Raw genomic sequence first — 12,717 nt, forward strand, 5'->3', positions numbered from 1 at the left:
TAATATAATATATGTTGAAGTTTTACCTGATATGAGCACCTCAAACAGCAAAACAGATCAAGAGAACGCTGATTCTGCCTACAAGCCTGTTGCTGAGGGACGTTTACATGATGAAAGCTACCAGCGAGGCTTGGACCCTACAGAAGTTCGTCCAGATGCTAAGCTCAGCGAGAGAAGCCCTGGTGGAGATCATGAGAACCCATTGAAACCTGACGAAGCCGTTGAGAGACATATGCAAGTCGAGAGATACCAGCCAGGTCCGAACCTAGCAGACGTTGGTCCAGCTGCCAAGACTGGAGAGGAAAGTCCTGATGGTGGTAAAGAGAATCCAAGGCAGTCTGACGTTAACATTGATGGACATCTGAAAGACGAAAGTCATCGACAAGGTCTGAAACCAACAAGTGATTGGCCCGACACTGAGACGAGAGAGAGAGGTCCTGATGGTGGTGAAGAAAGCCGAATGGAGCCTGAAGCCGAAGACGAGGGACCTTTGCACGAGGAGTGTTGCCAACCTGCCCCACGAGCATGCCCTCCAGACAAGGCTGAAGATGATGACCTGTCCCACAATTCCCTGCCCTGTGGATTTGGAGCCCATCCTAGTCCTTCTTCGCAAAGCCCTATGAAGTCACCTCTTTGGCCATCGATCTTGGTATCCCCAGCCCTTACATCCTATACCTCTCGATGTGCCAAGCGGCTGCCCTCAGTACCGAAGGACAAGAGAGCGATGCGACCACGACATCACTGCAGCCACATGAAGACCAACTGGCGAAGAAGAAGAAGGCGACTTTAATTGAATGCAACATGGATGACGATGCAACCAAGACATCACTGCAGCCACATGCAGACCAACTGGCGGAGAAGAAGAAGAAGGCGACTTTTGCTGAGTGCAGTATGGATGACGATGCGATCACGACGTCGATACACCCAGATGAAGGCTAACTGGAGGAGAAGAAAACGTCTTCTGAATTCCACGTGGATGGCATTGAAAGCACGACGGCGGGGCAACCAGGTCAAGGCAACCTGGCGAAGAAGAAGGAAGCGACCATTGCTGACTGCAACATGGATGGCTCCGTCAAGCTCAAGAGGCAAGCCTACGGCCACCGATCGACCCCCACCTACAGCGATGAAACTTCACAGCCAATGCCATGATGTTGATTCTGTCTTGGACGGACAGATCTAAGGAGGGGGCAGTGTTATAAACCTGGTGGTGGCACAGATGGGGGTAGTGGTGTGTGTGTAGCCAGCCGACGCAAATCGCCCCAGGCCAGCGCTAGACGAGCGGTCAACCGTGACGAGTTACGACTGTCAGCCGAGTCGAGTGTCAACAGGACAGTTCGGGAAGGATCGCCGTCGTGAACAAGAGCTCAGGAGCGTCACGAGAGTTGTAGTCATCTGACCACCTAGAAACGTCGAGCGGCGTTCTGTCCGGTTCGAGAAGGCCAGTAGGGACCCTATATAAAGAGCGGAGGTGTCGCAATCAAGACGGTCGAGAAAAGGGGCTCAATACAGCAAGGTTCAGAAAGGAGGTTCACGACAAGAGTTCAAAACACGGTCGACTACAGAACAGTTCAGCGGTGTGGTTCTGTACGGAGCATTACGACGGTTCAGTGCGGAGTACTATCAAGTACAGTTGAGACGAACGGCGTTTTGATCTTGGTCTGCGATCGAGTCCGACACAACGAGCCTAGTGTGTGAAGTCAGTCCGGAACTGTTGAACCCAGTGCAAGCCCGGAACGAGACTGAGAGGCCAGTGCAAGACTTGATACGGCGGAACGGTGTTATCGGAGAGATATTTGTTATCGCAGAGCTACTTGTACTGTTCTACGTGCTGCCAATGGTACAGTATTGGCTGTTATTTATGGACATTAAACCTTTACGTTATTTTGGAGCCCTGACTTGTCAAGTTCTTTAAGTTGGTGGTGTATGGTGTAGTTTGCAGAGAGCCTGGATAGTGAGATTCGTAACAATATATATATATATATATATATATATATATATATATATATATATATATATATATATATATATATACAGGGTGCGTAAAAAAAATTATACTTACTTTGAACTATCTTAGACAATTTATTTCCCGTTCTACAATGCTAAAATTCTGGACATGGAAAGCTTAATGTCCAATAGGAAAAATAAATCCGACCAAATTATGCCAGCCATAAATCCCGGTTCACATCTCACCCTCTCCTGAACTCATTCACAAAATTCTAACCTTCGATCTGGATCGTAGTCACTTAGCTGTTTCACCAGCCTTGGAATGTGCACACGAAACTTGCCTCAGAATGCGTAGCACAGTACTAGCACTTACATCACTCTCACGTGCCGCTTGCCTTGACAATTTTTGAGGTAAACGCTGAAACGGTTCCAAGACCGCAGTTGTGGACTCATCAATTGTAGCTGTACGAGGTCGCCCTAATCAACCTTTGTGCACATCACACACTGTTCCATGATTTTCGAATTTGTCTCTTAAACGTGGTTCTGAAGTTGGTTCTGTACCATACTCACGTCTCCACTGTCTTCGAACCGCAGCTACATTCTCAAACTTTCAATACCACTTAATTATCTGCTTCCGCTCTTCAAAACTCAAACGCAGGTCCGCCATGTTGCAATTACTGATGCTAAAGGCCACAAGTTTGAACATTACTCGCATTAATCACATTTATTTTTCCCATTAGACATTAAGCTTTACATGTCATCTGTTTATTTGGCCAACGGTTAACGAGCAGGGTGTAGTGTGGTCAGCACAACGATAAACCGCCTTTGCTTTCCCAAACTTAAGTCAGATACCCATTAGAGTTGGGTGGAATGCCGAAATTCAAAATCACAGTGTTCACCGAGATTTGAACCCAGAACCTAGAATCGGAAGCCAAACCTTTCAGCCACTGGCCAACTTTATGGTCAAGCTATGAGAACATCCTTCTAGAGTTGCCATCATAATATGATCCAGAAAAAAAGTTAAAAATAATTGAAGAGACAAAGCCTCCTAGCGCACTCTTGTGGATGTTCTAAACTTTCTCCAATTTGGTTGTTCAGAAGTAGTAAGCTTCCACACTGTGATATATATATAAATAGTCTTCGTATTTCTAAAAATAAAGTTATCGAATATATACACATAGAAGCATCACACAACGGCTACCCTCGTTGATTTGTTACATTGTTTATTATGGCCGGAACATCTCTTTCTTTTTATCTTCTATCCATATATTACTCGCGGGTCTTAATTTGCGTACCGCTGCTATAGTTACTTATAGTGTATTAGAAAGAAATAAACAAAATAATAATGTTATAATTGAAGTGCGTGAATATAATAATGTAATTTACTGCGCATGCATGACTTTTCGGTTTTGTCTCATGTAAACTTGGCTATATGTGACATAGCGGTTCTCGACCTTTCTTATTTCCACCACCCCTTTATACAATTTTTTAAATGGCGGCCACCCCATCCATACATTCTCGTTCATTTCATTTCCAGAAGTTTGCCTAGAAACTATATTTTATAATTTGTTTGATAATAATGCAATCTCAGTAATGTCCGCCTCCTCCATTATTAGAAATGTTTATTTAAACCCTCGGCTACAACTTGGCTGCGGGTTAGGACACGTTTAACACGAAAATAAAACTTCCGTTGAAAAAATAGTCCCCCCCCCCCTTTCCCAAAAAAAATAAATTCTGAAGGTCTTAGGCGACTCCTAGCAAATGTTCAATCGACCCTCAAAGGGGTTGCGAACCACAGATTGAGAACCCCTGACATAGATCCATGAAATAGTAATACTTTAATATAGTTGGGCTACTTTTTTTTTAGGGTCTTAAGTTTGTTTTAGGGCTAATTTAAATATGTTACTTTTTAGTCTCCAAGGAACATTTATGCTAAGTTTTATCAAGACTGGTCAAATGGTTTTGATTTCTATTCGAGACATTTCTACATACAAACATGCTTGCATACATACAAACATAAATACATACAAACATACAAACATACATACATACGCCTTACTTTCTGCTATATATTTTAGATAAACGGACCACAGTTTAGCGATCTCTTTACACACTGACTAGCCCGTGAAATAGTGACTAAGTTCTAATGAAACGGCCCGCTCTCCTCTCTCTTGTCTTTCTCTACGGAACCACCCTTTGAAACATGTGTGTTTCAGCGACATATTTTTGAATTGATGTGAAAGACCTTCTTCAAAACGCCACCTCCGACACACACACACGGATTAATTGTAGTATTTTTGTTTGTTTACTGCCGCTCACAACAAATGGCTAGTCCTAAATAAAATCTCAGACTTTTCTTGTTTCTCAATACAATATTTCATTGACCATAAGTCGCTTTTGACCGAACCTATTCACTCCACCCTACGCAGCTTTAATACTTTTGACCGAACCTATTCACTCCACCCTACGCAGCTTTAATACTTTTGACCGAACCTATTCACTCCACCCTACGCAGCTTTAATACTTTTGACCGAACCTATTCACTCCACCCTACGCAGCTTTAATACTTTTAACCGAACCTATTCACTCCACCCTACGCAGCTTTAATACTTTTGACCGAACCTATTCACTCCACCCTACGCAGCTTTTATACTTTTCGCCTCCGATTGATTGACCCCTCACTATACTACTCTTTTCAGCTATTAAATTCTTTATATACAGTATCTTTGGTTAGTTTTACCTTTTTAGCATCCTCTATCTATAAGGCAATCCTTGTATGCTATTAGATATCACAAACATTTCTTTATACTACAACTTTCATGCATAGAGGAGAAAATGTTTTGTTTTCCTAAGGTCTGAATCAAATGCCCTCTTCTTTTTCCCAAACTTCTTTTCTTTTGGGTTTTTGTCGTCTAAATACAATAAAATATCATTTTGGATTTACTAATTGGAATCGTTTATTTGAGTCCTTTTGATTTTAGAGAAATGACAGTGCTATAGACTATAGAGTATCATTCATTGCACTCTGGAAAAAAAAAGAAAGACTCTAAATCTATCTTTTTTAAGGCTATAAGGACTAGTTTTTTAATTATTATTATTAGGAGCGCGTCTAAAAGGAAGCGGAACTAATGTAAAGCCAATAAAAATAAGTTGGCTTAAGGAAAAAAAAGAATTCGCTTTAAAAATACGGAATTGTTTCTATTTAAAATAACTTTTATTGGGGGCGGGGGGGGGGGGGGTTTACAAATAATAAAATACAAAGGTTTGATAGAAAACTTGGCGTTTTTTTTTTCAAATTGCGCTTTTCAGATTTACAAAATTTCATGCCAATCCCTTAGCTAGTTCCAGAGATCTCTTTATACATAACTCAGTCAATCAGCAGTAGTTTACAAATATTGTCTAGACTCGAAGGAGATGTACTATTAGTTGTATGAGAATAAATTAGTAAAGTTAGTAATAATTTACACTTACCATTTTTATTTTGTTTAGAAAACAAACAAACTATTCTGCTTGTGTCACGTTTTTCAAAACAAGATTTAATAGTTGCGCTTCAGTGTTATTTCTTAATATTATGTTCTCATTATGAATGGGAAGAACATTGTGAAACTTGACCAAATAGAATGTTTTCTTCCATAGCCCACTAATGAGAGATTGCTTATTCACCAGTCTGTTTTATCATCTAGAATCTAAATGTTCATTTAATAAAATCCATACTCCCTATGTCACAATATACCCTATCTTCATTGAATAAAATGAATGTTAACAATGAAATAATAATTTTGTAAAATGTTTTACATGTTTCGGATGTTCCTACAGAGCTACAGATAATCTACTTCCAAGTCCAAACCTCCGGGCAGGTCATGAACCCGTGACCATCGAGACGACCGAACCCCAATCCAGTCCTGCCAATACTATCGTCAGGCCAGCGAACAAATAAACTTTTACGTTGGCAACACTTTTGTCCCATCTATTTTGTATAGAGACAGGCTGGATTTGGGTTGGACTTAAACATTTTGTATAGAGACAGGCTGGATTTGGGTTGGACTTAAACATTTTGTATAGAGACAGGCTGGATTTGGGTTGTACTTACACATTGTGTATAGAGACAGGCTGGATTTTGGTTGTACTTACACATTGTGTATAGAGACAGGCTGGATTTGGGTTGGACTTAAACATTTTGTATAGAGACAGGCTGGATTTGGGTTGTACTTACACATTGTGTATAGAGACAGGCTGGACTTGGGTTGGACTTAAACATTTTGTATAGAGACAGGCTGGATTTGGGTTGGACTTACACATTTTGTATAGAGACAAGCTGGATTTGGGTTGTACTTACACATTGTGTATAGAGACAGGCTGGACTTGGGTTGTACTTATACATTTTGTATAGAGACAGGCTGGATTTTGGTTGTACTTACACATTGTGTATAGAGACAGGCTGGATTTGGGTTGGACTTAAACATTTTGTATAGAGACAGGCTGGATTTGGGTTGGACTTACACATTTTGTATAGAGACAAGCTGGATTTGGGTTGTACTTACACATTTTGTATAGAGACAGGCTGGACTTGGGTTGGACTTAAACATTTTGTATAGAGACAAGCTAGATTTGGGTTGTACTTACACATTGTGTATAGAATAAGGCTGGATTTTGGTTGTACTTACACATTGTGTATAGAGACAGGCTGGATTTGGGTTGTACTTAACATTTTATATAGAGACAGGCTGGATTTGGGTTGGACTTACACATTTTGTATAGAGACAGGCTGGATTTGGGTTGTACTTAACATTTTGTAGAGAGACAGGCTGGACTTGGGTTGGACTTACACGTTTTGTATAGAGACAGGCTGGATTTGGGTTGGACTTACACATTTTGTATAGAGACAAGCTGGATTAGGGTTGTACTTACACATTTTCTATAGAGATATGCTGGATTTGGGTTGTACTTAACATTTTGTATAGAGACAGGCTGGATTTGGGTTGGACTTACACATTTTGTATAGAGACAGGCTGGATTTGGGTTGTACTTAACATTTTGTAGAGAGACAGGCTGGACTTGGGTTGGACTTACACGTTTTGTATAGAGACAGGCTGGATTTGGGTTGGACTTACACATTTTGTATAGAGACAAGCTGGATTAGGGTTGTACTTACACATTTTCTATAGAGATATGCTGGACTTGGGTTGTACTTAAACATTTTGTATAGAGACAGGCTGGATTTGTGTTGTACTTAACATTTTGTATAGAGACAGGCTGGATTTGGGTTGTACTTAAACATTTTGTATAGAGACAGGCTGGATTTGGGTTGTACTTACACATTTTGTATAGAGACAGGCTGGATCTGGGTTGTACTTAAACATTTTGTATAGAGACAGGCTGGATTTGGGTTGTACTTAACATTTTATAGAGACAGGCTGTACTTGGGTTGGACTTACACATTTTGTATAGAGACAGGCTGGATCTGGGTTGTACTTAAACATTTTGTATAGAGACAGGCTGGATTTGGGTTGTACTTAACATTTTGTATAGAGACAGGCTGGATTTGGGTTGGACTTACACATTTTGTATAGAGACAGGCTGGATTTGGGTTGTACTTAACATTTTGTATAGAGACAGGCTGGACTTGGGTTGGACTTACACGTTTTGTATAGAGACAGGCTGGATTTGGGTTGTACTTAACATTTTGTATAGAGACAGGCTGGATTTGGGTTGTACTTAAAAGTTTTAGATATTATTGCTAAAATTATTGAAGCAAAACTTGTTACGTGTATGGAATACCATGCAGATTACCTTGGTTTTTATTGAAGTAAATCACACACAAAAAATATCTAAAAATCGTCAGATTATATTTACTATAAAACACAATTTCTATCCCAGTGTTCACCGAGATTAGAACCCCAGGTTCGGAAGCCAAGCGCTTAACCACTCAGCCACCGCGCCCATTATGGAACATAGAGCCACAGTAAAAACACGCAACTCTTCACGGTCTCTTGTTAGTTTTTAATAGCTCTTTCATGGCCTCTTGGCTTCATCTAGTATCTGCATCGCCATGTACTTTTTATGTTTTTTTTCTGCGTCTTGTGCCCTGGGAGCTACACTCTAAGGCAGGGGTTTTCATCATGTGGGTCGCGACCCCCTTGCGGGTCGATTGGCGATTTGTCTAGGGTCATCTAAGACCAACCAAAAATGGATAGTTATTATCTATTCTTCTATTGCTGTAGGTGTGTTTGGGAGGGGGGTCGCTTCAGAGTGGGGGATTGTAAAAAGGGGTCGCCGAGCTTAAAAGGTTGAGAACCGCTGCTCTAAGGCTGTTTAGCTCTGTTGTTGGTGTCTTTTCTAAGGATGTGACCTATCTCTGTAAGATCTGCACCTCTATATGTCTCTGCACACGTGTCCCACAGTTTTGTGTTTTCTAGTTTGTCATACCAGTGTATTTTTAGGATATTTTTAGGCATCTGTTGATAAAGGTCTGTATTTTTTGTTGTTGTTGTGGCTTCAGTTGTTCTCCATGTTTCAGAACCATACAGTAGGACAGCCTTGACATTAGAGTTAAAGATTCTTAGTTTAGTCTTGTTTGAGATGTGAGGAGATTTCAAGGTTTTTAGTTGTGTAAATCTCCAATCTTTCAAAATTTTCCTTTTTGAGAGTTTCAGTGTGTCTCTGAAAATTATGTCAAAAGTCTTATTTTAAAGATGCCAAACAAGTCACATGACCATGATTGCATTCCAACTTACAAAATATTTAGACCAACGATTACAAAATTTATGAATTCTTCACTAACTTCGGGAATTTTACAACAGCAATTTAAGCATGTCAGGCCCTTATTAAACAAATATAGTCTTAACTCATAATGTCTAAAAATAACTATCTCCCGGTACCAAATCTTCGCTTCCTGTCAAAGCTTCTGGAGCGCATCGTGTTAGCGCAATTTTTTCCCCATCTTGAACGGTACTGTCTCGTGGAAGAATTTGTTTTGTTTTGTTTTACATAATTCAGATGTTCCTTCAGAGTTGAAGATAGTTTACTTCCTAGTCCAAACCTCCCGCAGGACGACGGGGATGGGAGCGGGCAGGGTTTGAACCCTCGACCGTCGATAAATCCGAACGACAGTCCGGCGCGCAAACCGCACGACCAGGCAGCCATCAATCTGCATATAGGAAGTGCACAGGTACAGAAGTGATCAGGGTTCTAAATGAATTACTTCATAATTCCGACATAGGCCACATAATACTTTCTATGTTGGATCTGTCCGTAGTCTTTGATACTAAAGTCCATAAGATTATAATGGCCATAGTCTCTGCCACTTTTGCTTTAGCAGGAATCGTTCTAAAATGACTTGTATTATACCTTACTGAACGCTCCCAAAATGTCTTTGTTAACAACAGAGAGTCAAAAACCTTACTGTTGAAGTATGGAGTATCCCAAGGATTGGTTCTAGGCCCTGTCTTGTTCACTCTGTATAATTACCCAATCAGCGGTGTCATACCGCCATCTTTTACCGCTTCTTCTCAATTATATGATTCCTCAGTACCCTCGGAGGTGTCACATATGGCAGTAAAAATCAGTGGTACTGTTGCAAGGGTGAGCAACTGGATGGTTGAGAATAAGCTCAAGATGAACGAAGACAAGACATAAATAATTAAGATTAGCACTCGGAACAACATCACGTAAGTCCAGAGCATAGATTCCCTTTATATCACGAAATGCCATATTCCTTGTGTCCATGTAGTGCGGAATCTTGGAGTTTTCTTTGACTCAACGCTTTCCTTTCTTTCGACCCACACACGTCAGATCTGCAATGGTCGAACGTCTGAGTGTCTGCCCAGATTAGGCCAGATGCGACCATATTTAATGACGGAGTAAAAAACAATGCTAGGTGAAGCATTCAAATTCTTTCACCTTGACTACTGCAACGCCGTGCTAGCAGGTATGCCCGATGACAAAATCGCCAAACTGCAGCGAATTTAGAACAACGCTGCAAAAATTAAATTCTCCTACAGAAAACAAGACAAGATTCTGCTGCTGCTCTCTTGTGCACACTCCATTGGTTTCTTGCGAAAGCAAGAATTAATTACAACTTGGCCACACTTTTTCATTAGAGCATTTACAATAAAGAAATGCCCAAGTACTTTAGTGAGTTGATCACTTCATATGTCCCTCATAGAGCCCTGCGCTCAATGAACTCAACGGTTCTAGTGACGCCACGTTTCTCCCTCAAAAGCTACGGCCTCCACGTTGGTCTCAAACAGACAGACGTGCTTCACTACACTCAAGAAAAACATTAAGATCTATCTGATCAAACCTTTTGAGATTAGTTTTGTCATCTTAGCTTTCAGGTTAGCGTTTGTAATGGTATTACAGAGCCTTGAGCCTACATCATGTTTGTTAACAGCACGCTATCAATTAAATTATTATTATTATTAATAATGTATGACACTCTCAGGACCTCAGATCAGTGGACACTAGGTGGGAGGAGGCTTCAGACATTGCAAGTGACAGATTTTGTGGAGACAGCCGAACGGCGCTGGATGACCTAAGTCTGACGCGCTAGATTTATACGACGTAAAATGTCTTCATCTGTTGTAATTACAAATTATAAAAATTGTCTTAAACAGTTAAAACAATCTTTTTCATGCTCTTTCCTTATTTGCAGAAATTGGACTGTAATTTACTTTTTAACTAGACAAATATTTTATAAAATACGTGTTTAAAAAAACAATACCTTATTTATACAACTTATATAGCATTTATTTTGCTCTTTATAGCAAAATAACAAGAACGAATCCTGATTAAGCGAATTTATAAATCTACTAGACTTTATAATATTCTAATGAAAGGCCTATAGCTCTAGACCTAGAAGATGGTCTTGGACATGAATTTATTAAATGAATAGGACCGTTATATGTGGACGTACCCGAAGACGTCATCTGTTCAAGATAAAGATTTTCTAGTCCTCTAGCCAATTTTTTCATTCTTTGAGAAATTAGTTTTCCCAGTGTGGCCAACGATATACATCAACTTTTTAAAAAATCATTAGGGCCGTTTTCGAGAACCTTTTCCATCCATGAGGTTCTATCTATTTATGCCGATGAATGTGCGACCTGAATAGAAGAATTGTAAAAAGAAATATTGACAGCAACTTTAATGATGTACACAAATGTTGATGACGTAAATGCTTTATGAATCTCATCCTTGATTGGACTTCTTCTGGCATGTTCTAATGTTACCCTATCAAAGACGATCTTGGAAAGAAAGACTCTCCCCCTGACACTTTCGTTCATTCAAAGACTTGTGTTTATTGAAAGGATATTGTTTAATGTGTCACGATTTAGACAAAACACTTTTTCTAACAGTATTCTAATTCAGTTTCACTGCCGTTGTCTCTTTTTGTGAAATAAAATCTTTACCCAAATACATATGTCTGTCTTTTTTTTTCTTTGTTTAACATAAACATCAGTCGTAACAAAAACGTTTTTGGAGTCACTTTCTGAGCCACACGACAAAGTTGTATTCTGATTCACACGATTTTACAATGATCCTCAAATATGTATAACTATCTTTCTGAATATTTCTTTTGAGCAGTTCTTCTAAGAATGTAGAAAGAAAATAATTGAACAGCTAATACTAATAAAATAAACGCCACTTCTTAGCATAGTTGGCTTATGCCTGAACGAGTTTACCCAGAATCACAGTGTGGCTTCCGTAAATTAAAAAAATCGCTCATTTCCCCAAAAGGATCCATTCTATATATAAAAAATTTATACAAATCAAGATACGCCGTCTCTTTTTTTTTTGGCTTTAAGGCGTGCTAGGTTAAATAGCTTTCCTTCGGATCTACTGTGGTTATATACCCCATCTTCCAGGGATTTAAAAGCGCTGGTGAGTACAACTGAAAAGAAGGTGCCGAATAGTATTGGAACCAGAACACATCCTTGTTTTTACCCCGCTCTTGTTGAAGAATGGCCTACAGGTATATCTGTCAAACTGTACGGTGTCCTGCATATTTTCTTGAAAAGCTGACACTAGTTTCCGTAGCTTGTTTGGACAGCAAACAAGACGGTCCTGCAGACAAGGTCAAACGGCTTGGTCAAGTCAATAAAAGCTATAAAGAGGGACTACCTTTGTTCTTTGCTTTTTTTTTTTTGTAGCTGTCGCAGGGGGAAGATCATTTTTGTTGTGGATCTACCGGCTCTAAAGCCAAAAAAAAAAAAAAGAGACGGCCACAACCTGCCTGCTCTAATGGGTGCTTACAGCTTAGTCTAAAACGACAAGTAGGCCAAAAACTTGTACCAAGCAACAAAAGAAGAAAAATGAAAATTCCTATCATGCGACTGGCCACATGGAACGTCAGAACAATGTGTCCTGGTCTCACAGATGACATACGGCAGGTTGACTGGTGCAAGGAAGACGACAGTCATAAACAACCAGCTGAAAAGACTACGCATTGACATTGCAGCTCTCCAAGAAATCCGACTAGCCGACGACGGCATGCTCCGCGAGGCTGATTACATTTTCTTTTGGAAAGGAAAAGCACAGGATGAGACGCGAATGCATGGTGTAGGGTTAGCTGTCAAGAACAGTGTACTTTCCACAATATTCCCTCCACTTGTTGGCTCGGAAAGACATGTTCTACCAAGACTTAAAAAAAGCCATATAGATTATTCCTCAAAAAGAGTCATTCTATGTGACTTCAATGCAAGAGTAGGAGCAGACAACATTACCTGGCCAGACTGCCTCGGGTTTTTTGAAATTGGCAGGATGAATGAGAACGGA

This window comes from Biomphalaria glabrata, chromosome 2 (assembly GCF_947242115.1).
Source record: "Biomphalaria glabrata chromosome 2, xgBioGlab47.1, whole genome shotgun sequence".
In the NCBI taxonomy this organism is placed as follows: Eukaryota; Metazoa; Mollusca; class Gastropoda; family Planorbidae; genus Biomphalaria; species Biomphalaria glabrata.